The sequence below is a fragment of the Coptis chinensis genome, chromosome 3 (genome assembly GCF_015680905.1).
Source record: "Coptis chinensis isolate HL-2020 chromosome 3, ASM1568090v1, whole genome shotgun sequence".
NCBI lineage: Eukaryota > Viridiplantae > Streptophyta > Magnoliopsida > Ranunculales > Ranunculaceae > Coptis > Coptis chinensis.
Window position 1 is genome coordinate 35814142 of NC_141458.1, and position 26928 is coordinate 35841069.

At 30.7% G+C, this 26928-nt stretch overlaps 1 long non-coding RNA gene and 1 pseudogene across 2 annotated transcripts in view; both read left to right on the forward strand.

Annotated features, from left to right (window-relative positions):
- LOC147509379 (DExH-box ATP-dependent RNA helicase DExH10-like) overlaps positions 1-26928 on the forward strand; it is a 60749-nt pseudogene that overhangs the window by 25252 nt on the left and 8569 nt on the right. The window contains exon 2 of the transcript XR_015218481.1: positions 23576-24435. The product of XR_015218481.1 is annotated as a DExH-box ATP-dependent RNA helicase DExH10-like (transcript). The remainder of the gene's footprint in view (positions 1-23575; positions 24436-26928) is intronic.
- Positions 19106-21660, forward strand: LOC147509380 (uncharacterized). The gene is made up of 3 exons (XR_015216546.1): positions 19106-19212; positions 20251-20627; positions 21415-21660. It is a non-coding gene; the product is annotated as an uncharacterized LOC147509380 (long non-coding RNA).

The following is a 26928-nucleotide window of genomic DNA, read 5'->3' on the forward strand; positions in this document are numbered from 1 at the left end:
GGATATTAATCCATAATTTTCAAATATAATTATCTCAAACTTGATCTAGCTTGTATAATAGTTTTCTTAGATTTATGGTAATTTAATGGCAAATTTTCGAATCAGAATAGATTTTTATTAAAAATAAACGAAATACATTAATGAGCAGCGATTATAGTGCATAAGTACTTGGGAACTAAGGGATTGAATTGAGATAGCTTTTTCACTTTGTGGCTTAAGATATTAATCCGTAATTTTCAAATAGAATTATCTTAAACTCGATCTAACTTGTATAATAGTTTTCTTAGATTTATGGTGAGTTAGCGGCAAATTTTCGAATCAGGATATATTTTTATTGAAAATAAGCCGAAATACGTAAATGAGCATCGATTATGGTGTATAAGTATTTGGAAACTAAGGGATCAAATTGAGATAGCCTATTCACTTTGTGGTTTAGGATATTAATCCGTAATTTTCAGATGAAATTATCTTAAACTCGATTTAGCTTGTATAATAGTTTTATTAGATTTATGGTGATTTAGCGGTAAATCATCACCGCTCGGCTTACGTACTAATGTGTACAAATCTCTAAAACAAATTGATTGTTTCCATATCCTCAAAGAATACACTACTCCCACTTGAAAAGATTTATCACATGAACGTGTGTCCTTTAACGGTGTCGTTATATTAAATTATTCTAAAAATTATATTAATTACTCATTTAAATTTCTTGCACCACTTTCTATAAAAATGAAGCATCAAACCTTGATAAAATTCATCGACTTTTTTTTATTGCTAGGTTTAACAATAGAAGTTTTGTGAGAATATCCATTGTGGCGAAGATAATATTGAAGCTACTTGAATAGCAAGACATTCCCAATCACAATAAAAGAATTAAGATAAACACTACTTCAAATGCAAAACTATATTTGTCGAGACATTTATTTCCCCTACATATAATATAAATATGTTTTAGGGTTATTAGTTTAATGCATTTGCATCAAGTTTTTTATTTTCCATTAATTATTCTTTGATGTTAGTTTAATGTAATACGTTGCATCCAGTTTTCAATTTCTCATTAATTATTCTTTGAGGTTAATTCAATGTAGTTGCATCAAGTTTCTGATTTCCCGTTAATTATTATTTGAGGTTAGTTTAGTGCAATTGCATCCACTTTATGATTTTTCGTTAGTTATTCATTAAAGTTAATTCAGTACAGTTGCATCCAGTTTTCAATATTTCGTTAATTAGTATTTAAGATTAGTTCATTGCATTTGCATCCTGGTTCCAATCTCCCGTTAATTACTCTTTAAGGTTAGTTCAATACATCTGCATCCAGTTTACGATTTCCTGTCAATTATTTTTCTAGGTTAGTTCGATAGTTTACAATTTCTATACAGTTTGCATACATGTAAGAGTCTGTTTTTATAAACTCACATTCATTTTGGGTTCCTAATTACTCGTATTTATGTTTTGAGGTCAGTGCGATGCAGTTACATCCAACTTCCAATTTCCAGTGAACTATTTTTTGAGGTTATTTCAATGCATTTGCATCCAATTTCTGATTTCCCATTAGTTAATCTCTTGTTTTAGTTTAATGCAGTTGCATTCAGTTTTTGGTTTTCCGTTAATTATTTTTTGAGGTTAGTTCAATGCAATTTTATCCAATTTTTTATTTTATGTTAATTGTTCTTTGAGGTTAGTTCAATGTATTTACATCAAGTTTTTGATTTCCCGTTAATTATTTTTTGAGGTTAGTTCAATGCAGTTACATCAAATTTATAATTTCTCGTTAATTATTCATTTAGGTTACTTCAATGCAGTTTCATCCATTTTTCAATGTTTCAATAATTAGTTTTTGAGATTAATTAGTTCATTGCATTTGGGTTTCCCATTAATAACCGATTTCCCATTAATAACTCTTTAAGGTTAGTTTAATACATCTGTATCTAGTTTCTGATTATTTATGCTTTGAGGTTAGTTTGATGCCATTATATTTGGTTTCTGATTTCCCGCTAATTATTCTTTGAGATTATTTCAATGCATTTGCATTTAGTTTCCGATTTCCCACCAATTATTCTATGAGGTTTGTTCAATGCAATTGCATTCGGTTTTTGATGTTATGTTAATTATTTTTTGAGTTTAGTTCAATGCATTTGCATCCAGCTTTCGATTTCTCATTAATTATTATATGAGGTTTGTTTGATGTATTTGCATACCGTTTCCGATTTTCCGTTAGTTATCTGACGTTAGTTTAATACAATTGCATCAAGTTTCCGATTTTTAGTTAATTACTTTTTGAGTTTAGTTTATTGCATTTGCATAAAGTTTTCGATTTTCCGTTTATTACTCTTTGAGCTCAGTTATGTATTTGAATCTAGATTCCAATTTCATTTTAATTATTCAATGTGGTGTGTAATACCAACTTCTACTGATCTATCTGTAGTGCACAAACATGATATAAAAAGTAAATTATGCTTGATTTACTATGTGAGATCATCGAAGATTATCCAGTTCCCGATTTCCCATTAATTATTATTTAAACTATGCATGACTCACTATGTGGAATCTTCAAAGATTATCTACGAACGGGTGTTGTTATATTAATTATTCTGAAAAAATATATGCAAATATGCATAACTATTATATATTAATATTATATTGATCACTAAACCAAATTTCTCATAACGTGAAAACCTCATTCTCCATTAAAAAAAAAGAACACACTTTTGATAAATCTTTCAACTTCATTTTATTGTTTATAATTAATAAAATAAGTTTGATTGAAGTTTTCTGAGATTGCCTAATAAGGTGAAATTTATATATATTGAAGCTACTTGAATAGCAAAGAGTTCTCAATCATACGGAAAGAGATAAGATAAACACCATTTTAAATGCAAAACTATACTTATTGAAACATTCCCACAACATATAATCCAACTATGTTTTGAGGTTAGTTCAATGCATTTGCATCCAGTTTATTTTTTGAGATTAATTCAGTGCAGTTGCATCCGGTTTTTGATTTCCTATTAATTATTTTTTAAGATTAGTCCCACGCATTTGTATCATATTTCCAATTTATAATTAATTTTTCTTTGAGGTTAGTTCAATGCAGTTGCATCCAGTTTATGATTTTTCCGTTAATTTAATCTTTGAGGGTTACCTCAATGTATTTGCATCTAGTTTCCGATTTCGACAATTATTTTTTTTATGTTAGTTTGATATATTTGCATCCAAGTTTTGATTTTCCTTTAATTATTATTTGAGGTTAGTTTAATGCAGTCGTATCTATATTCCAATTTTCTATTAATTACTTTTTAAGATTAGTTTAATGCTTGCATTTGCATCCAATTTTCAATTTCTCGTTAAATATTATTTGAGGTTAGTTCGATGCATTTACATCCAGTTTTCGGTTCCCCATTAATTGTTTTTTGACGTTAGTTTCATTCAGTATTATATATTTTTTAAAATATTTATATTTGTCATTATTGCTTTGTCGTTTTTTTTTTTTTTTTTTCATTTTCTATTATATATTTTGTGATGTTATTTTGTGTATAATTGTTTTTAACTATGTTTTGAGGCTATGTTAAGGATATATTTGAAATAAGTTGTTGTTTTATCATAGACACTAAAATTGTATGATTTGTAATAGGGAATTAGTTTATACAAATCACATATTTTTTAGCAATTTTTTTATTTGATTAAATATATAAGAATTGGAGCACTAAAAATGTTTGATTCGTAATAGGAAATTAACTTTTACAAATCACCTATTTTTTAGCAATTTTTTTTTTATTTTATCAATTATATAAAAATTAGAAATACACTCAAACTCTCCAAATATAAGAATTAGAAATATACTCAAACTCTCAAAACTCCAAAGAGGTTCTATGTATGTGGGATTGTACACTATTAAAAAAGATTATCTTTCATATTATAGTGTCATATAGGAGAGAGCAAAAAACTAACTCTCATATTAGACATACGTCCGGGATCTATTAAATATTTTGTGTGCTAAAAAGGCTTTACAAAATGTCTCACACAAATTTTCGAATCAAAATATATTTTTATTAAAAATAAACCGAAATACGTTAATCACCAACGATTATGGTGCATAAGTACTTGAAAACTAATTAAGGGATGGATCAAATTGAGATAGCCTCTTCACTTTGTGGTTTAGGATATTAATCCGTAATTTTTAAATAGAATTATCTTAAACTCGATCTAGCTTGTATAATAGTTTTATTATATTAATGGTGATTTAGCGGCAAATTTTCGAATCAGAATATATTTTTATTAAAAATAAACTGAAATACGTTAATGAACAACGATTATGGTGCATAAGTACTTGGAAACTAAGGGATCAAATTGAGATAGCCTATTCACTTTATGGTTTATGATATTAATCCATAATTTTCAAATAGAATTATATTAAACTTGATCTAACTTGTATAATAGTTTTCTTAGATTTATGGTGATTTAGGAGCAAATTTTTGAATCAAAATATATTTTTATTGAAAATAAACCGAAATACGTTAATAAGCAACGATTATGATGCATAAGTACTTGGAAACTAAGGGATCAAATTGAGATAGCCTATTCACTTTGTGGTTTATAATATTAATCTGTAATTTTTAAATTGAATTATTTTAAATTCGATCTAGCTTGTACAATAGTTTTATTAGATTTATGGTGATTTAGCGGTAAATCATCATCGTTCGGCTTACGTACTAATGTATACAAATCACTAAAACAGATTTATTGTTTCCATATCCTCAAAGAATACACTATTTCCACTTGGAAAGATTTATCATATGAACGTGTCCTACGAACGGGTGTCGTAATTACTCGTAATTACTCATATGATAAGGCTAAAAAAGTAGATATTTATGTTTTTAGGTCAGTGCGATGCAGTTACATCCGACTTTCTGATTTCTAGTTAACCATTTTTTGATGTTATTTCAATGCATTTGCATCAAATTTCTGATTTCCCGTTAGTTAATCTCTGATTTGAGTTTAATGCAGTTGCATCCAGTTTTTGGTTTTCCGTTAATTATTTTTTTAGGTTAATTCAATGCAGTTGCATATAATTTTTGATTTTATGTTAATTGTTCTTTGAGGTTAGTTCAATGCATTTGCATCAAGTTTCTGATTTCCCGTTAATTATTTTTTGAGGTTAGTTCAATGCAGTTACATCAAATTTATAATTTCCCGTTAATTATTCATTTAGGTTAGTTCAATGCAGTTTCATCCATTTTTTAATTATTTCGTTAATTAGTCTTTGAGATTAGTTTATTGCATTTGGATCTAGTTTCCGATTTTCCGTTAATAACTCTTTAAGGTTAGTTCAATACATATGCATCTAGTTTCTGAATATTTATGCTTTGAAGTTATTTCGATATAATTATATCCGGTTTCTGATTTCCCGTTAACTATCCTTTGAGGTTATTTCAATGCATTTGCATTTAGTTTCCAATTTCCCACTAATTATTCTATGAGGTTAGTTCAATGCAGTTGCATTCGGTTTTTGATTTTATGTTAATTATTTTTTGAGTTAAGTTCAATGCATTTGCATCTAGTTTCCGGTTTCCGATTAATTATTATTTGAGGTTTGTTTGATGTATTTGCATACCGTTTTCGATTTTCCGTTAAATATTTTTCAAGGATTTGCATTCAATTTCTAATTTTCCATTAGTTACTCTCTGTCGTTAGTTTAATGCAATTTGCATAAAGTTTATGATTTTCCGTTAATTACTCCTTGAGCTTAGTTATGTATTTGAATCCAGTTTCCGATTTCTTTATAATTATCCAATGTGGTGTGTAATACTAACTTCTACTGATCCATTTGTAATGTCCTTGCAAACATGATATAAAAAGTAAATTATGTTTAATTTACTATGTGGGATCATCGAAGATTATTCAGTTTTCGATTTCTCGTTAATTATTCTTTAAATTATGCATGACTCACTATGTGGAATCTTCAAAGATTATCTACGAACGGGTATTGTTATATTAATTATTCTAAAAAATATTTTCAAATATGCATAATTATTATATATTAATATTATATTGATCACTCAACCAAATTTCTTATAACGTGAAAACCTCACTCTCCATTAAAAAAAAATAACTCACTTTTAATAAAATCCTTCAACTTCATTTTTTTTGTTTAATAATAGAAGTTTGATTGAAGTTTTGTAAGATTGCCTAATAAGGCGAAGTTCATATATATTGAAGTTACTTGAATAGCAAGGAGTTCCTAATCATATGGAAAGAGATAAGATAAACATCATTTTAAATGCAAAACTATACTTATCGAGACATTCCCACAACATATAACCAACCTATGTTTTGAGGTTAGTTTAATGCATTTGCATCTAGTTTCTAATTTTTTGTTATTTATATTTGGAGGTTAGTTCAATGCAGTTGCATCCAATTTCCAATTCCCGTTATTTTTTTTTGAGACCAGTTCAATGGAATTGCATCCAATTTCTGATTTATCGTTAATTATTCTTTTCGGTTAGTTCAATACATTTGCATCCAATTCCCAAGTTCCTATTAATTGTTCTTTGAGGTCAGTTCAATGCATTTGCATCCAGTTTCTGATTTCCCGTTAATTATTTTGTGAGATTAGTTTAATGTATTTGCATCCAGTTTTCGATTTCTCGTGTTTATTATTTGATAAAGTTACATTTGCATCTAGTTTCTGATTTCCCGTTAATTATTGTTTGAGGTTAGTTCAATGAGTTTGCATCCAGTTTCCGATTTCCCGTTAATTATTTCTTGAGGTTTTGCATCCAGTATATTTTTTGAGATTAGTTCAATACAGTTGCATCCGATTTTCGATTTCCCGTTAATTATTTTTTATGATTAGTTCAACGCATTTGCATTATGTTCCCAATTTATCATTAATTTTTTTTTAGGTTAGTTCGATGCAGTTGCATCTATTTTCCGATTTCCCGTTAATTTAATCTTTGAGAGTTAGCTCAATGCATTTGCATCCAGTTTCCGATTTTCCGACAATTATTTTTTTATGTTAGTTTGATGTATTTGTATCCAAGTTTTGATTTTCCGTTAATTATTCTTTGAGGTTAGTTTAATGCAGTTGTATCCATATTCCGATTTTCTATTAATTACTTTTTAAGATTAGTTTAATACTTGCATTTGCATCCAGTTTTCAATTTTCTGTTAAATATTATTTGAGGTTAGTTCGATGCATTTGCATCCAGTTTTCCGTTCCCCATTAATTATTTTTTGACGTTAGTTTCATTAAGTATTATATATATTTTAAAATATTTGTCATTATTGCTTTGTCATTATTTTTTTTTATTTTCTATTATATATTTTGTATAATTGTTTTTAACTATGTTTTGAGGCCATGGTAAGGATATATTCGAAATAAGTTAGTGTTTTATCATAGATATTAAAATTGTATGATTTGTAATAGGGAATTAGTTTCTACAAATCACCTATTTTTTAACAATTTTTTTTTATTTGATCAAATATAAATTAGTTTCTACAAATCACCTATTTTTTAGCAATTTTTTTTTATTTGATCAAATATAAATTATTTTCTACAAATCACATATTTTGTAGCAATTTTTTTTATTTGATCAAATATATAAGAATTCGAACACTAAAAGTGTTTGATTCGTAGTAATAGGAAATTACCTTCTACAAATCACCTATTTTTTTAGTATTTTTTTTATTTGATCAAATATATAATAATTGAAAATACACTCAAACTCTCTAAATATAAGAATTAGAAATACACTCAAACTCTCCAAAGAGATTTCATGTACGTCAGATTGTAGGCTATTATAAAATATTATCTTTCATATTAGAGTCCCACATATGATAAAAAAAAAGGCTAACTCTCATATTAGAGTGCCACATAGGAGAGAGAAAATCCTCCTTTAAAAGTCTCTACTTTAGTATATAGACTAGATTTTGAACCCGGTCATACGCCCGGGATCTATTAAATATTTTGTGTGCTGAAAAGGTTTTACAAAATGCCTCACACAAATTTTCGAATCAGAATATATTTTTATTGAAAATAAACCAAATCGTTAATGCGTGATTATGGTGCAAAAGTCTTTGGGAAACTAAGGGATCAACTTTATATAGCCTCTTCACTTTGTGGTTTAGGATATTAATCTATAATTTTCAAATAGAATTATCTTAAACTCGATCTAGTTTGTATAATAGTTTTCTTAGATTTATAGTGATTTAGCTGCAAATTTTCGAATCAGAATATATTTTTATTGAAAATAAACCGAAATACATTAATGAGTAGCAATTATGGTGCATAAGTACTTGGAAACTAAGGAATCAAATTGAGATAGTCTATTCACTTTGTGGTTTAGGATATTAATCTATAATTTTCAAATAGAATTATCTTAAACTCGATCTAGCTTATATAATAGTTTTCTTATATTTATGGTGATTTACTGGCAAATTTTCGAATCGAATATATTTTTATTGAAAATAAACCAAAATCGTTAATGAGCAGCGATGATTATGGTGTATAAGTACTTGAAAACTAAGGGGTCAAATTGAGATAGCTTCTTCACTTTTGTGGTTTAGGATATTAATCCGTAATTTTCAAATGGAATTATCTTAAACTTCGATCTAGTTTGTTTAATAGTTTTATTAGATTTATGGTAATTTAGCGATGTAAATCATCACCGCTCGGCTTACGTACTAATGTGTACAAATCACTAAAATAGATTGATTGTTTCCATATTCTCAAAGAATACACTACTCCCACTTGAAAATATTTATCACATGAGCGTGTCCTACTGAGCGGATTGTCGTTATATTAAATTATTCTAAAAATATTAGTAACTATGCATAGCTATGAGATATGAAAATTATATTAATTACTAATTTAAATTTCTTACACCACTCTCTATAAAAAGGAAGCATCAAACCTTGATAAAACTCATCGATTTCTTTTTATTGTTAGGCTTAACAATAAAAGTTTGATTGAAGTTTTATGAGAATGCCCAATGATAATATTAAGATAATATTAAAGCTACTTGAATAGCAAGACATTCCCAATCACAATAAATGAATTATGACTAACATTACTTAAAATACAAAACTATATTTGTCGAGACATTTATTCCCTCTACATATAATAAAAATATATTTTAGGGTTATTAATTCAATGCATTTACATCAAGTTTCTGATTTTCCCTTAATTATTTTTTGAGGTTAGTTTAATGTAGTATGTTACATCCGGTTTCAATTTCTCATTAATTATTCTTTGAGGTTAATTCAATGCAGTTGCATCAAGTTTCGATTTTCTATTAATTATTATTTGAGGTTAGTTGATTGCAATTGCATCTACTTTATGATTTCCGTTAGTTATTCATTAAGGTTAATTGATCTGTTGCATCCGACCAATTTTCAATGTTTAGTTAATTAGTATTTGAGATTAGTTCATTTGTATTTATATCTAGGTTCCAATCTCGTTAATTACTCTTTGAGGTTAGTTCAATACATCGCATCCAATTTCTAATTTCCGTTAATTGTTTTTCTAGGTTAGTTCGATAGTTTACAATTTCTATCGGTTTGCATACATGTAAGAGTCTGTTTTTATAAACTCATTTTAGTTTTAGGTTCCTAATTACTCGTAAATACTCATGTGAGAAGGCTAAAAAGCGGACATTTATGCTTTGAGATCGGTAAGCGATCTTTGATTATATCCGACTTCCAATTTCCAGTTAACTATTTTTGAGGTTATTTCAATACATTTGCATCCAATTTATGATTTCCGTTAGTTAATCTCGATTTTAGTTTAATCTGATTTGCATCCAGTTTTTGTTTTTAGAGTTAATTATTCTTTGAGGTTAGTTCAATGTAGTTGCATCTAATTTCTGATTTTATGTTAATTGTTCTTTGAGGTTAGTTCAATACATTTGCATCAAGTTTTCGATTTCCCATTAATTATTTTTTTAGGTTAGTTCAATACAGTTACATCAAATTTATAATTTTCCGTTAATTATTCATTTAGGTTAGTTCAATGCAGTTTCATCTATTTTTTAATGTTTCGTTAATTAGTCTTTGAGATTAGTTCATTGCATTTGGATCCAGTTTTCGATTTTCCGTGAATAACTCTTTAAGGTTAGTTCAATACATATGTATCTAGTTTTTTGATTATTTATGCTTTGAGGTTAGTTCGATGCAATTATATCCGGTTTCTGATTTTCCATTAATTATTCTTTGAGATTATTTCAATGCATTTGCATTTAGTTTCCGATTTCTCACCAATTATTCTATAAGGTTAGTTTAATGCAGTTGCATTCGGTTTTTTATTTTCTTTTAATTATTTTTTGAGTTTAGTTCAATGCATTTGCATCTAGTTTTCGGTTTCCCATTAATTATTATCTGAGGTTAGTTTGATGTATTTGCATACCGTTTCTGATTTCCCGTTAGATATTTTTCAAAGATTTGCATCCAATTTCTAATTTCCCGTTAGTTATTATCTGGCGTTAGTTTAATGCAATCGCATCCAGTTTCCAATTTTTAGTTAATTACTTTTTGTGTTTAGTTTATTGCATTTGCATAAAGTTTCCGATTTCTCGTTAATTACTCTTTGAGCTCAGTTATGTATTTGAATCCAGTTTCCGATTTTCTTTTAATTATCCAATGTGGCGTGTAATACTAACTTCTAATGATCCATCTGTAGTGTCCTTGCAAATATGACATAAAAAGTAAATTATGTTTGATTTACTATGTGGGATCATCGAAGATTATTCAGTTCCCGATTTCCCATTAATTATTCTTTAAATTATGCATGACTCACTATGTGAAATCTTCAAAGCTTATCTACGAATGGGTGATGTTATATTAATTATTCTGAAAAATATTTGCAAATATGCAGAACTATTATATACTAATATTATATTAATCACTCAACCAAATTTCTTATAACGTGAAAACCTCACTTTCTATTAAAAAAAAAGAACTCACCTTTGATAAAACCCTTCAATTTCATTTTGTTATTTAATAAAAGAAGTTTGATTGAAGTTTTGTGAGATTGCCTAATAAGGTGAAGTTCATATATATTGAAGCTACTTGAATAGCAAGGAGTTTCCAATTACACGGAAAGAGATAAGATAAACACCATTTTAAATGCAAAACTATACTTATCGAGGCATTCCCATAACATATAACCCAACTATATTTTGAGATTAGTTCAATGCATTTGCATCCAGTTTATGATTTTCCGTTATATTTTGAGGTTAGTTCAATACAGTTGCATCAGATTTCCAATTCCCGTTATTTATTTTTTGAGATCAATTCAATGCAGTTGCATTCAATTTCTAATTTCTCGTTAATTATTCTTTTCGGTTAGTTCAATACATTTGCATCCAATTTCCAATTTTCTGTTAATTGTTCTTTGAGGTCAATTCAATGCATTTGCATCCAGTTTCTTATTTCCCGTTAATTATTCTGTGAGATTAGTTTAATGCATTTGCATCCAGTTTTTGATTTCTCGTTTATTATTTGATAAAGTTGTATTTTCATCTAGTTTCGATTTCCGTTAATTATTGTTTGAGGCTAATTCAATGAATTTGCATCAGGTTTCGATTTCCGTTAATTATTTCTTGAGGTTAGTCCAATACATTTGCATCTAGTTTATTTTTTGAAATTAGTTCAGTGCAGTTGCATCCGGTTTCCGATTTCCCATTAATTATTTTTTAAGATTAGTTCCACGCATTTGCATCATATTTCTAATTTATAATTAATTTTTATTTGAGGTTAGTTCAATGCAGTTGCATCCAGTTTCCGATTTTCCGTTAATTTAATCTTTGAGGGTTAGTTCAATGTATTTGCATCCAGTTTCTGATTTTCCGACAATTATTTTTTTTATGTTAGTTTGATGTATTTGCATCCAAGTTTTGATTTTCCGTTAATTATTCATTGAGGTTAGTTTAATGTAGTTGTATCTATATTCCAATTTTCTATTAATTACTTTTTAAGATTAATTTAATGCTTGCATTTGCATTCAATTTTCGATTTTCCATTAAATATTATTTGAAGTTAGTTCGATGCATTTCCATCGGTTTTTGATTCCCCATTAATTGTTTTTGGCGTTAGTTTCATTCAAGTATTTTATATTTTTTAAAATATTTGTCATTGTTGTTTTGCCGTTATTATTATTTTTTTCATTTTATATTATATATTTTGTGATGTTAGTTTTTTGTATAATTGTTTTTAACTATGTTTTGAGGCGTGTTAAGGATATATTGAAATAAATTGATTGCTTTATCATAGGTACTTGAAATTATGCGATTTGTAATAGGGAATTAGTTTATACAAATCACCTATTTTTTAGCAATTTTTTTTATTTAATCAAATATAGAAGAATTGAAACACTAAAAGTGTTTGATTCGTAATAGGAAATTACCTTACAAATCACCTATTTTTTAGCAATTTTTTTTTATTTGATCAAATATATAAGAATTGGAAATACACTCAAACTCTTCAAAGATGTTCCATGTACATGGGATTGTAAGCTATTAGAAAAGACTATCTTTCATATTTATCTATATATATATATAAAAGCTCGCGCACATTCTCTCTCCTCACCATATCGCTCCATTTTGCACTTCTATCAATATGATTGGTTCCTAAAAAAAAGGATGGCTAAATAATTAGAAACACCTCCCTAGATTTGTTAATTTCTCCATTGTTTATTTTCAAATTATAATAACCTCCCCAAAATCTAATTTTCTTAAAAAGAGATAAAAAAATGTGAAAGAAAAAGAAACCCCAACTTATCGCCTACGTAGAATTGAAAGGGTTTTTTTTTAATGAATGGAAAATCATCGGGAGAACTCAAAGAATTCACCACAAACAAAAACTATTAAGGGTATATAATTTTCGGTATATAATAAAAGTCCAGGTCTCTCTAGGTTCCAACCGTGAAGAACAGTCAAAACATGACTGCATGAACTGCTAAGAAATGCACACTGTGTTGCATCATTATCATCATCTCAACAATGACCAAACAGGGAAGAGGGTGAATTTTGACTTTAGTAGAAAAATCTGAGAGATTACAAACCACTAGGTATTATTCCAAATGAGAAACAAGGAAATCAAAAATTAAACTGAACCATGGCAATGCAAGGTTATTCCAAGTTCCAAATGAGATCTACATATATATAATAACATTTGACCATAGTTGTAGTAAAGTTACCGCATATTTCCACCAAATTTGTCGTAGGTTCACAGGAGTGAATAGAAGATAATACAAGATTTGAATTGTGCATGGCAAATCCAAGTCCGACCCCAAAAAGAAAACGGTAATTTTGCTTTTGAACTTTATTTTGTTCACTGAAAGCCACTAAAGATCGCCTATTATTGTTTCCAATACCGTGAACTCCGCCTCTCATTTAGCTATTTTTAAGTCGTGAGGAACTCCAACTTCAGTCACTGCCACAAGAAATTTGGAAATAGAACTTAAATTAAAGCACATCATCAACTGAGCATAAGAGCATATAGAAACAAGGATATAGGTAAAATCAAGCTGAAAAGTATTTGGTTTGACACTACTGAATGGGAAATAAGTCGAAATTTGAACTTCACATGACACTGTGTTTGTTGCCAAACATAAAGTTCTACTCATATGTTGCTTCCACAGTTCTACTGGCATTAACTCAGTTACCTTTAGTTTAGGGATGACAAGATTCCTAAAGTACAATTTAGACCACATTGTGATTTAACAGTCACATGAAATGGCGAACCAAATACCTTTGTACAATTATGAAATCCACAGACATTGTCCTAATGAAGTTTGCAAAACAATTCAAATATGCATAAAAACAACTGAACTTAAGAATTGTAGTTACAAGAGGATCAAAAGTTATAAGCCGAATAGTATTTATAAGCACTCAGGGGCTTACATCGGGAAAGGGAAGAGACTCATAATTAAACATGTCAAAAGTAAACTATCATTTGCCAGTCATTTTAAAGATTCATACACATCCTCAGAACACTCTCAGATGGAACAAGATATAAGGGTTATCATATGGATTGAGGTCTCTGGAAGGGACTCTAAAGAGATACCAAATCAAAATGAATCAAGACTAGAAAATTCTTCCCATGACCAGTGGTCCACTGGCAAGACCTTGGTAATTGTTTAGCTGCGGTAAGTCTTCAACACTTTGAAGAGCAGACACTGCTACGAGAAGCTTGCAACCTAGACCCGGCCTGAAATACAACTTAAAGCAGATTATGACTTTGCAATAAAAACATTTATTATATCGTTAACTCCATGTACAACCGTCAGAATTTATTTGATACTAGGGTTTGCCCGTTAATCTCTCTTTCTCAAAATCGATTTTACTTCGTTGTTAGCTTTGTTCTCACCAGTTAAATAAAGTTTGCCGCGTTGGCAATTGATTGACAATATTGCAGCTTTGGAGTTCTTTTGGGGTTTGGGGTATTCTTATTTGCTGCAAATTCTGATCGATTATTTGCTTGAATTTCAGGTAGTAGCAGTCTTACACGTTTATTCTACAATACTAAGTTCATATAGCCTTTAATTAATGATTGATTGTCTGTACACTCTGGAATCAGTAAAATGTACAATATTATACTAATTTTGAAACCAAGGAATATGCAAAGCTATCCTCTAGCATTGCTTGCTGATTCTACTAATTTTTCGTGGGTTTATATATTATTATGCACCTTGAAATAGTTTTTTAAATTGAACCACGTACCTGGATGCAAAACAAGTTTGTTTGCATTAGAAATTAATTTTCTCTATAGGTTATTTAATGATAGTGGACCTTTATTAAATTTACATAGGGTGATGTCAATGATATATGGCGTAACAACTTCAAATGTTGATTTCAAGAGGAGCTTAAATGATTTTGAACCGGAATTTTTAGGAGGTGCTACTTCTTTTCCTGTACATGATTATACATGTTTCCTTAGTTCAGGCCAAATTAATACCCCGACCGAGTTTTTTATATAATGAGATTACTGTATTTCTATTCCATGAACAATAGTAAGCTTCCTTTTACGACTTAATCATTTGATCAGTGCAGACCTCTTTGTTTACTACCTAAAAGTTAGTGGGTTCTGACATTATTTCTTATAATTTGGTTCTTCTGCGTGGACTTGGAATTGGTTAGTTTAAGAACCTGATAAAGTCTAGGAGAACCTCTCCAGCTTGGGACAATTGAATTTGAAGCTTGCTAAGGATTTAACTATGTGTTGCTCTCTGCACCATTGTACTTTGATCATCGATATGCTTTATACACCGATTTGCATTGAGCTTTATGTGTCATATTAAATTGTCAATTTGGCATCATAAGCTTCATCGAATTATTTATCTGTATCCCAGGGCTTAATATAAAGACTCTTTGTGTCTCTGTGTGGCAAAGGACTTTTAGGAGCTCAAGCTTTTAGTTTCTCTTTTACTCAAAAGTCAAAACCCAAATAAATTCCCTTCTCTAATTACCCAAATTACCCGATCATATCAGGTATGACTCCTCTACTTTCTTTAATCTCTTCTTCTTCAGTTCATTTTTACGTGGATAGTCTTTCTCAGTTTCAAGTTGATTACCTTGAACACTACCCTATGTAGCTCCTCATGTTCCAAAAAAACAACATATAATTTTTTATTGGAACTTTTGTGTGTGTTTCATTTTGTTTTTCCTTTGTGGCTATGGGATACAGTTTTCCTAATGATATTTTTCGTGTGAAAACATGCAGGCTTTAGTCCCACCTATTACTCTACATCCATACACTATGGCAATGGTCAAATGTGTTTTGGTAAGCTTTTATGGTTTTTGCACTAATAAATTCTGGCTAATTAATTTTTCTCTGAACAACTAGATGCAATGAAATCGGTATTCTATAAAAATTTGAGAGGTTTTCAGTTTAATTTTCAAGTGTTGATTAAGCTAATTGGAAATGTAGCTTTGTAGAATTGTGGGTATATTGATTTAAAATATATCGTTCATGTTATGGAATACTTGCAGGTTACTTATTGCTTACTATTCATTGGTTTAATAGTATGTTACTGTCATTAACTAATGTGTATCTCTGTTGCATATGTTAAAAAGACAACACGTGTGAAGAAAAGTGAGTGAATGTTATGGTGTGTTGTGTGATCCAAATTACCAAGGAAGGTATGGAAAGTGAGCTGGAAACCACTGCAACAGCCGTGTAGCAGAACCACAGTGAGATCTACTCAACAGATGGTTAAATGAATTGGGTGTAGGGAGTCTTGAACATTGTTGATACTCAAGTTTTTCGTAATTATAAATTAGAGCACCATCTACGAGATTTTCCTTGGTATCTCCATTGCCATATGATTCTCCAGCATGATAAGGTATGATTATATTGATTTAAGAATGATACTTCTATCCTTAAGTGAAGCTGATTTATTAGCATCTTAAAATGGTAGACTACAACTCCCATATCTAATGTTACATGGTATTTGCTTGAGATCATAAAATGTGCTAGCTATACAAATATCAATGGAGAGATTTGGTTTAATATATTATATTGATGGTTTTAAATGAAGATAAATGGCCAGAGAATTGGAATTTTTAATTTGAGGAATAATTATATTGCTTTTTTAAAATCTGAAATATAGATTATATTGATATAACAAAAGGGACATACTTCTCTGTTAATTTACGGTGATATGTATAAGATAAAACTTATATATACGTTAAGTCATACTGAAAGAGTCCTAGAGCATTTTAGTAGACAATAGATATTCCTTTAAATTTACGATATCGATGCCTAAGTTTTTTTGATATTTTCAGGAGATACCTAGAACACAAAGAGATTCAAGGTTCCTCCTCAGATTGTGCTTTTCATTTCATTTGGAAATGTATGGAACCCCTAAACAATATGTAGTCTTCTATATTCAAATGAGTTTCCATGAAATTTTTTAGACGACTTCTCATTTCCTAGGCAAATACAACTATTCCAATCGTTGTCACGTGGATGACACCCCTACTAAATTGGAACTTAGATTCTTTCATGTCAGGTGGGATTCGAGGTTCCTCCTTAGATTGTGTTTTTAATTTCATTTAAAAATGTATGCCACCCCTGTCTGACATTATGTAATATTTTATTTTCAAATGAATTTCCTTGAAAATTTTTAGGCGGATTCTAATTTCCTGACAAATACAACTAATCCAACATTAAAATTATTGTTTCAAGTCACGTGCCCGTGCCACCCAATTATTTTGAATTTAGCCTTATCGTTCTGTTAAAACATATTCTCCTCAGTTTCACAAGTAAATTTATTCTTTAATTTTGAGGCTTATATATCCTCCAATTCTTGGATATATTGTTTGTTGTTGTGGTTGACATTGGTGTTTGACCGAATATATGTATAAATTTTTTCTACTCTCTTGAAATCTGTTTGTGTTCCCTAAAATATTGCAATATTTATGCTTTTGTAAAAGGATGACAAAGTGAAGGATTATCTTTTAGCTACTACAATGCTATCAGGGATTTTGACTAATCATCAATTAAACGTATCTATTATATTTTGCAATTTCTATCGTGGAAGATGCTTGCTTAGTGATGGTGTCGTTCTTCTTTTAGAAGTTGATTATTAATTTATTTGGTTTTAAAATTGTTCATTCATCAAATGGCTAAATAGCTATTATATTTTCATCCAAATAAATTAGCTGGAAGGCTCTCTCATTTGCTTGATGATAGCAGTGTGCTTTCTTTTAGTGGTTTTCATGATTTATATGGTAGATAATTGTCTTTTTTATGGTGAACAAGTTGTTTGTTCTTCTAGGTCATCCTCTACTGAAAATATTATCAACAATAGGGTAGTAGACGTGATTTTTATTTTATTTTTCTATGTAGGCTAGACAAAAGGACAATAATTCAGGCACGTAGACTTCTCTTTCAATTAACGCTATAAATACCGAAAGACTTCTCCCTAATTGTCTCTCCCCGAATCTCTGAATATTTGTAATCTCATTCGAGTCATCTCTTTCTGATGGAGTTATATCTAAAATCAATCTCAGCTCCTCTTTCAATGTTATTAATATGGTAAAAATTTTATGTTCATTTTTTTTCTTCTTATTTAAGGCTTCATATTCTACAAGTTAAAGTTTGGAATCTCCATTCAAATGAAGGCGTAGATGTGTAGTTTGATTTTGATTTTGATTTTTCTTTTTCACTTCTCATGATATTATTTTGTGTGTATTGATTAGGACAAAAAATTGGGATCCTTTTTCTAATATATCAAAATTGTTTTGATGTCAATATACCATGTGTTGCCTTTGTTTGGTTGTAGTGTCTTAGTTTCTTCAAGTCATATCCGGCAGTCAAGAATAACATACTATATGGGAAGTCCACACATGAATTTCATATAAGATTTCCCAAGAAATCTACACGCAGATTCATTCTTCTTTTCTTCATGAGATAACGAGAAATTAAAGTTATACCACTCCATAAACCCATAGTGTCACTAGAAATACTTTCTAAAAATTGGGATCCTTTTTCTTATATATCAACATCGTTTTGATGTCAATTTACTCTGCATTTTTCTGCTTTGATTAGTGCTCATGGTGGCAATGCATGTTTTCTATTGTGTATGATTTTAGTGCTGCAATGCATATTTTTGTTTATATGCTTTTGCATATTTTTATTTATCTGCTTACATGTGCTTTATTATAATGGCAATCAAATGTTTGTCATATATATATGACAATCATGCTGCCTTTTCTAATGCTCGGTTGGTTTGATGAGAGGCACTTTGACAATCTATGAATTCAGTTGTTTGTCCATCTAGAAATACTTGCTGAATTTTACCCACAACACAATTATTAACTGTAATTGTCTCCCTGTTCTTTGTATATCCAATTTTTTGTTTTAAAACTCACACATTTTTGGTGAACTGCATACGTTTTGCATAACTATTTGGAATTGGTGTGCATATGATCCCTTAAAAATTTAGAAGCTCATAATATTCTTTCTATTTTAGTTATGATAATTGCGGCGAGTTCTTGAGGATAGGCAGTATAAACTAACATATTATCTATAAGTTGTCCTATTATTTCTTGATACTTAGAAATTATGGTTTGTGCTTGAATTTCTGCAGTGGACATATTGTACACCATTTTGAATAATAGAAATGGGAATTAGTGGAGGAAGAAGGGACATCTATGAACATGTAGTCTCTTAGATTGTGAAGACCTTAGGGCTCTGCTCAGCTTATTACAGGTATATGAACATGTTGTTAGGATCATCTATGACCTCTTAAAGTTTTGCAAATGGCTCTCTTAGACAGTAAAATACATATAAGTTCATAAAATACATATAAGTTCACTGGGAAAGGGTGATGTTCAATCATCTATGTCTCTAGCATGCATCATTTCCAACACTAGATAACATTAATTCATGCATAAAATCTCATTTTTACTTTATTTTGGCCTACAAATTTTCTTAATATTTGTTTTTGGTACTACCGGCCATGTCATGCCCATTGTTTTTTCTTTATGAAATATTAGTAATTTGGTTTTGATAACATGTCTTTAAGTCTGCCTATATATTTCGTATATTTCTCAGGAAATATCTTCACAACTCAAAAACACTTTGTGCATTGCCATCTTTACATTCCTATTAGGACCATATATAACTTTTGCATTAGGTCGAGATTAATCAAAGGTTGTGTACTCCATAACATGGATTATTTTGGTAATCAATGCTTGCATTGTTTTGAACATTCCGACTAGATGTCTATCAGGAACGGTGCCCAAAGGATGTTAAGATATTTCCCTAGGTAATGTATAAGATGTAGATATTTTTTTTAGTTCTTTTGTATGCTATATGTATAGGCTAGGATTGAATTGGTTTCCATACTACATCAAATTATTTAATAAGTTTGGACAAAAAAAAAAACGAAACAATAAAGTGTAGCAGCTATATAAGAATAGTATAAGGCATAGGTTGTAATTAGGAGAAGTCATGAAAAATTAATACGAAGTTGATTCACGAACAACATCGATCACTTGAGTCCTCACTGATTCGATGTTTGTAAGTTCTTAGACCCTTATCTATAACAAGTTAAGGTAGGTAGGGTCTGTGCCATCTATGCATATAAAAAGGTTTGTTCCTTAATGATATATCTCTTCTGTTTGGTTTATTGCTACACAGTACAACATGATGTCAGTTGAGTTATGTGCAATTTTTTTTGAAATCACTAATGACTGCTAAACAAAAAAAGAAAAGGAATGTAAGAGATATTTTTTGGCTTTTCAGGTTATTTGGAAGAGAATATAAGTATTTCTCGATTGCATACGGCTTATGATTAATTGGTACTGATTACTCTGTATGCCCATTCTTGATGCATAAAATGATGTTAGCAGTAGGATCATTAATGCGTTTTCTTCTCTGTCCGGCCTTCTGTATTAAATACTTAGATGTGGAATTTTGTGGTTGCAGAATGAAAGTAATGGTACCATACACATGTGGAAATTGATGAGTGATCGATATCTCAGTTTTAACTTATATGTAGGTAGAAATATCACCATTAACATATGTTTTCTCATTCATTTATACATACTCTTGGTTGTAGACTAATCTTGGGTTCTTAAGATCTCACACTCCAGAGACTACCGGAGGAGCAAAAAAAGGAGGTAAAGTATCAAACTCAGTTGTATGTGTACCAGTTGTAATTATCAGTAATTGTTTTTGGTTCAACTATATAATTTCATTTCTAATCCCACCTATCTGAACCAAATTATGATTGATCAACTGGCCCTCATTTGTACACAAGAACCAAGTATGCAACAAAGGTTGGATCAATAAAGAGGTCGATTCAGTGTACTTCGTAAACAATTTCAAAAGCCAGGAAAAGTTCTCACTGAGTGGCTATGATTCCAGCTATTAGGATATGCTCCATAATTTCCACTAAGATTCTATACAATTCTCCCCCAAGTTTTTTTTGCTTATCAAATCCACCGTCTTTGTAATTGTTTCAAGAAATCAATCTTCTCTCTCACAATTTTGAAGGTAATGCAATGTGCTCTAATCTCCTATCTTTCCTTTCATCCAAGTCTGCCACTGAATTGAAGAGAATTTTTTGAAAAGCTAATGAAAAGCTTCCTATCCCATTTCTTGATTCAAGAGATCGTAGAATGCATCGGGTGATATTGGCGGGGATACCATAGGGGTAAAAACACTTATACATGGAGGCTTTGTGGGGTTTGACTGCCTCTGTTGGCCTTCTCAGACTACTGGTGTTCTATATTGACATAGGGTGCAATGTAGAGATAACAACATCATCATCATCTACAAAGTACTTTTTTCCCCTTACTTTTCTTTTGTCTGAGGGAGTGGAGCTTCAGAGGAAGCTATGTTATTTGAACTATGTATTGGTTTATAGATGAAGAACTTATTCATAGTATTTCTTTTTTGATGCAGGAGGTTTAAAGGGTATACATAGAGGCAGTGCAATCGTGTAGGCTTGAAACAATAATGGCAAGCACACCTAAATGATTGAGAATATATACTCACGTTGATTGTAGAGATAATAAAGCAACTGATGGTACATATGAGTGATGCACTATTAGGGCAGCGCTAATGAGAATTGTAATTGTAATTGTTAACTCAAATATTTTAGTAGCATAGTATGTATGGAATCCATTAAGTTTTACCGAATACAGATGTATTGTTATTCATGGCCTATAGTGGCAAGGATGTGAATTTGATATTATTTTTTTATGACAATTTTTGTAGAAACATTGCAGAAGGATCAATAGAAGTGGCTATTACATACCTCAAAGCACACAATGGCCTTAATACATACGGAAAATGTCTTAATATCTTGACAAATATAGTTATGCATTTGAAATGGTGTTAGCCACTTTTCGTCTAATCAAAATGCATTCCTACGTAGTTTTTGGACATGTATTTTGGTAGAGGGTTGCAACAATTCATCATTTTGCTTGATTACAAGTTGGTGATTTTTTTCCGAATGTTATCGGTTGACACTTCGGCAATTTTGAAGTTTTAGAATGCCACTTACAAGCGTTTGAGCTTATTCTATCCAATTAATAACTTGCTTAACAAACAATTTAAATGGCAACTACGATTATAGCATTTATCAATTGATGATTATAAAGCTATTGATAGCACAAACTCATCTTACAGAACAATGTACTTTGACATCAAAATTTCACCATGATCACTTTACAATTATAGCATATCTTAGTTTAGTACCTGTTTCACACAGTCCCTACTAGAAGTTGGATTTATGGTAAGTTGGAAGAAATTTATGTACGAGCAAATGGTCGTTTATAGCATTATCGTAGTCAAGTAAAATACAATTTTTTTGAGGTTGTAGGTTGCACTCTTCAAGTTGTTTATGGTATGTTCTTTAGGCACAATTATCATGTCACACTATGATGAAAGAGATGTTTCAGCACCTCGAGTTGGACCCAGGGGGTGGCCTTGCTTGGGAATGATAATGGGGATAGCCTTAATGAGATGGAAACCCCCAAAACTTCTCCATGGGAAAAACCCTCGAAAAATCCTTTGTTCACGTCCATTCTATATAACCATCTTTTGATGATATTGAATATCTCTGTCTTTATTCTTCTCATATGCTAGCTTTGAACACTTGAGACATACACAATAGTTATCTTTTTTATTTTTTTTAAATAAGGAAAAAATGAATGCTTTGATTATCTGACCTAGATTAAAACCGGTTGCGGCTTCTCATTTGTGAAAATATCATTTTAATGTCGGGTTCAAGTATAAGCGGAAGCAAAAAAGAGGTATAATTAATTGCTTTCTTTATCCGGCTTTCTTTATATATCTTTGTTTAATCGATTTTGATGCATAAGCTCTACTAGCTACATGTAATATTTCAACAACATTTTGTTTTGTGCTTAATTTTATTTGACGATATGAGTATTCTGAGGTTAAATACTAAAAAATGAGTATTCTAAGGTTGGTTCTCTTTTGTAATTTTTTGGAATAAGGAAAAAACAAACTTAGATTGAACCTTTAGATTAAAACCAATTGTGGCTTCTCATGCATATATTAAAATCTCATTTTAATATGTCGTTTACAAGTATAAGTAGAAGCAGAGAGGTATAATTAATTGCTTTCTTTAGAGAGAGGTATACTTAATTGCTTTTTTTAGTGGGTCTAAATGTTGCAGTTATTGGGGGTTAGAAGCAAGTGTTATAAGGAAATGCCAGTGGAGCTCTTTCGTGTCAGTCTTCTCCACACTGATGACTAACAACGCAAGTTTTTATTTTTTTTTAATAGATTTTGCTCAGCACTCTATGTTTGTAACTTTGTTTAATAGCCATAACAAATTATTGGCACTAGAAACTTTGATTAATTAATTTATTTAATTTACTGTATGAGTTTCAATATAGTTTGGAAGTAAAAAATTTTATACATAATAATAAAATGAAAAAATTATATAAAAACAGTTCCGTTAAGTTGAGCGGTCTAAAAAAATAGTAAAGTAAATATGGGTGAGAGAAAAAACTAACTCTCATATTAGAGTGCCACATAGGAGAGAGAAAATCCTCCATGAGAGGTCTCTGCTTTAGTATATAGATAGTAGATACTTAGACATTTTCATTCACACGAAGAGCACCATTAACAACCAACAAAACTTTCCCCTTTTCATTAACAGCCAAGTATTAACTTGGTGTAAATTAGACATTTCTACTAACATAAATAATTATCTCAGATAAGCGTTAACTCGTTAATTATTTGAGATAACTAGCTCGAGTTTTAAAATGCGGTGACCAGCCCTAGCTGAGAAGAAGATAAGCGATCGATTTGAACAACTCTTTGAATTCCAATCAATGAACTGAGTTAGTTTTGGAGTTTGGAGTTTGGGTTTTTATTGAGTCAATAATCGAGTTAGAGTTAGAGAAGCTATATATGCTTGTCAAGGAAATGGTGGGAAGATGTGTATGTTGTTTTAGATTCGGTGAATGTGACAAGGTGGATGATTATGAATTAAGAAGGGGGACATGATCCTTATTGGGCACCCCTGAATAAAATTGTCATGCTGCTCCTTTTATTCCTTCCTTAAAACCACTCAATCAAAGAAATACGTCAGTTTTGAGAAGCAGCAGAATACAAACCCAAAACTAACTTGGATGAGCTACTTCATTTTCTAAATGAGGGAAGTCTTGGAAACAACGAGTTGATTACTCCAAGTGTTCTCAAGGCAGTAACATAAGTTGTCGTCCAATGTTCTAACTTCATTACCTACGATGCTGCATGGGAGGATTGTATCTTGTTGTGGATGAGAATGAGCTGTTCAGGGAGGACAATTTTGTGAAGCTACAAGATACTTTTATAAAGAAAAAGCTGGAAAATGATCGTAGGAATGGAAATGGCAGATCAAGTGGAAGGATTGCGAAATCTGGTACTGCTCAGGGGGGATCTTACATATATAAGATTGTGAAGGTATACACTTGCTTCCCATTTTCAACTTTCAATTGCAAACTGTATTTCATTTTGCCTCAATTTTCATATAATCTGCATATATTTTGTCTCTGAGACCGGTTTAAAATGTATAAATATTGTCTACATATTTTGTGAACATATAGGTTTTACGTTAACACGAATTAATAATATGTTCTTTAATAGTTCGCTTGACAACTGGGCCATGTTGTCAGACATATGGAGTTATAATGTACAACTTCGTTATTTATTTACAGATACTTGATGGTATATATCTGAATAAATTTTGGTTGCAAGTCATTTTTGTAGTAATTTATTTGTATTTGAATGGACACACCGTGTCTTAAAAATAATATCCAACGTGTACGTGTCAGATACATATCAACGTGTACGTGTCGGATACAAACACACATATCCGTGTCAATGTAACTAAGATCTATTTGTATTTGAATGGAAATTGTGAGTCCGTGATGTATTAGACTGAAATACCTTCTTAATACTATTATCAGTTTTTTTGGGGAATATGGAGGAAATTGAAGCTATTGTATTTACCTGTTTGACTTTTTCTAACAACTTACCCTCTCGTCTACTAGTTAAAAGAAATGGAAAAGAAAAAAAAAGGTTAATTGTTATGTAAACATAATGGGACTTAACCACATATTACCTGTGGCCCTTGCGTTTTGACTCGATCCTGTCTTATCTTATACTTTGATGGTGTTTGCCAGCCAAACTCCAACCGGCTTCTACGTAAAACAGAAGTGAAAGAGCAAAAATTCATTTTGACAACATGGTTTCTTGAAAGTTAAGTCTTAAGAAGTTAGTTTGGAAAACACAAATCATTAAAAGTAAGAAAGATGAAGGTTCCTGTGATTAGATATATACAACCTCAATCACTCTCGTTGCGCTGAAGGTTCTTCATCCAAGACACCTAAGTCATCAATATCATATAGATTCAACCAAATTTAGTCAACCATATTAATGGCTAAGAGGCGTAAAACTTTCATATCGTTGTGTATAATTTGTAATTGGAACAAATTAGGCCCCATTTTCTTTTATAAAATCACAGAATAACCACCATGTTAACACATCACCCCTGTTCTAAAATTGTTTACCTTCATTGTATATCTAAGTTACATTGATACGGACATGTGCGTCCGTATCCGACATGGATGCAAAGTGTCTGATACGGAGAAATATCAAAAACTGAGGTATAGCACATACAATATGTGTCCATGTCGTGTCCGACACACGTGGATACGTATCCGACACGGATTATTTTTAAGGTATGCCGTGTCCATATAACATAGTTTTATATGGACGACATTACATGGTAAAGAAGTGAAGCCGAATCATCACACAAAACAGTGGAAAAAAGAAAATGAGAAAATCAAAGGGAATAAAGAAAAAAAAAACAATATAAGACCTAGATAATTTTTTTTTTCTTGGCAGATAGAATCTGAGGTATTCCTTATATAAAGAAGGTTAGGAGAAGAAGTGGAAAAGAAGAGGTCTTTTTTTGAAAAAAAAATATTTAGAGAGTTAAGGCAGACCCACACCGGTTACATTGAAGGACCCTAGCCCGAAGGCTTACATTCCCCGAAGGGAACCTAGCCCGAACTCTCGCCGATGCGCCATTTTGAGTAGACCCAACCTTGGAGATTATGGATTCTTGGAGATTATGGTTGGTGAAAGAGATTACAATTGGGAAAGGTTATTAAACATCAAAAAAAAAATCTATCTAGTGGGAATAAACTCTGCACTCTCTTACCCAGTTCTTGCTTCTTTGTGTGGGCTCTTCTCTGGGGAAGAACATTAACAACGGACAATCTGAGAAAGAGATCCCAAATTATGGTGAACCGCTGTGTGATGTGTGCTCAAGAAGAAGAGAGTATCCAGCATCTTTTTTTGGATTGCAGCATGGCTAAGAAAGTGTGGGAATACTTTCCCTCCACTCTCCACATTCTGCTCAATACTTCTCTTGGGTTGAGAAGTATGTTCGTTAAGAAGCCATCGGTGGGTTTATCCCCTACGGGGATGTTGCTAAGTAAAACCATTGCTCATGGTATTACGTGGACCATTTGGCTGGAAAGAAATCAAAGGATTTTTACCCAATAAATTTTGTGATTTAAATAGTATTATTTGTAATTGCAAATATATCATTTGGGGTTGGGTATCTCATCTTCCTAGTGTTAGGAATTTGAGTTTTGAATCCATTGTAATTGATTGGGAAGCTATAGTGCAACTTTGATGTAACTATTATAAGGGTAGTATGAACCTCTCATACTGATATTCTAATACAATATTGTTTTATCGACCAAAAAAAACAGGAAAAAAAGTTGAGATGTATCGGATAATTTTAGCCCGAAGTCGATTTTCCAGAAGCAAAAAGCAAATATTTTTGTCTTCTGTTTTTCTTTTTATTTTGTAGCAATAAAGACATTTAATCTTTTCATACTTTTCTACTTGATGGCCTAATCTAGTAAAAAGGCTACTTTT